The sequence below is a fragment of the Palaemon carinicauda genome, chromosome 28 (assembly GCF_036898095.1).
Source record: "Palaemon carinicauda isolate YSFRI2023 chromosome 28, ASM3689809v2, whole genome shotgun sequence".
NCBI classification, from domain to species: domain Eukaryota; kingdom Metazoa; phylum Arthropoda; class Malacostraca; order Decapoda; family Palaemonidae; genus Palaemon; species Palaemon carinicauda.
The window spans coordinates 29,247,185-29,248,840 of record NC_090752.1 but is presented as its reverse complement, the minus strand read 5'-3'; positions in this window follow the sequence as shown (position 1 = coordinate 29,248,840).

Here is a 1,656-nt window from a genome sequence, read left to right as displayed (position 1 = left end):
AAGATATGTATTGATGCATAATGAATTATTAGTACACAATAAAAATTAAATTTCAAATAAATTGGGCTTGGGTGCTCAGTTCCAATCCATTTAAAGAAGAGGAGTCCTTTAATTAAAATGTAATACTGAAAGATGTTTGCTACAATGCAAAATTGACTTGTGAGGAATTAGAATTATCCTTTATCAAATTGTAGTTCATTGGTTCTTGTGGAAGATAATATAAGCTTTGACATGCTAAAAAAAACTATCCTCTTTAGTTAAAACATATCTATTATAACACTATAATCATCTTCAGACCAAACATCCATTTCCTAAGACAATACAGTAGTTAATCCAGGGAGGGATCAGTTATCGAACCAATTACACACCAGCTTCACTAACCAATTTTTTATGGAGAGTACTTGAACTAATTGTAAATTATAGACGAAATTGGTGATGAAAGTAAGGACAAGACATACATGCATGAAAGTAAAGGTCCAGTAATAAAATAGGTGGAACACTTCAGAGACTTGGGTTCTACTTTAAGTCAGAAGCGATGATGTGAGGCTCAACTTGAGAATAGAATAAAAGTAACTGGGGTGGGGGGGGGGGAGAGGGAAGCAGAAGGAATAGTAGGGGATAAGAGATTGCCAAGTGAGCTAAAAGTCAAGATCTTATGGTACTGTACAGTAATAAGACCGGTGTTAATGCTAGGATTGGAAACGTGGACTCTAAGACGAAAAGAGGAAGCAAAGCTTGAGAGAAGAGAGATGAGATGTGGATTATAGGAATGTCACTGCTTGGAAGATTGGAAAATGATGAAATAAGAATGATGGCAGGCGTAGTATAGATGGCAGAAATGAGGCAGAGAATTAAATGGCGAGATAAGGTGAAGGATGATTAGAAGAGCTTTGGTAGAAGAGGATGCATGTGATAGAAGGCATTCTATAGCAAATGCTTATAAATCGGTTGCTTAATTATGTTTACGAATTATTCTTGTTAATTTGAACAAAATTTGCATTTAAACGCATCAGAAACAACGGAAAATTACGGTAATTATTATCTATTTCAGAACGGAAAACTAACAAAGTTTACAAAATAACTAAATTTCCTGGGACGTTAGACCCCCCCCCCTCTCTCTCTCTCTCTCTCTCTCTCTCTCTCTCTCTCTCTCTCTCTCTCTCTCTCTCTCTCTCTCTCTCTCTCTCTCTCATTCAATTAGAGTGATATTTCCTTGTATCTCCTAAATTTCAGATAAAACAAACAAATCAGTTCAGGCCGAAACTCAATCACCGACTGGGCTCTATTTTTAAGTGATAATTACAATAATGGACGTCTTTCATTTATTGTTATTATTATTATTATTATTAAGCTTCAACCTTAGTAGGAAAAGCCGGATGCTATAAACACAAGGGGTCTAACAGGGAAAAATACCCCAGAAGGAGAGGAAATAAGGAAACAACTAAACTACAATAGAATTAATGAACAATTAAGATAGAATATTTTAAGAACATTAACAACATTAAAACATATCTTTCATACACAAACTATAAAAAGAGATGTATGTCAGCCTGTTCAACGTCTAATCATTCACTGCAAGTTTGAACTTTTGAAGTTCCACCGATTTAGCTATTTGATTAGGAAGATCATTCCACAAATTGGTCACAGCTGGAGTAA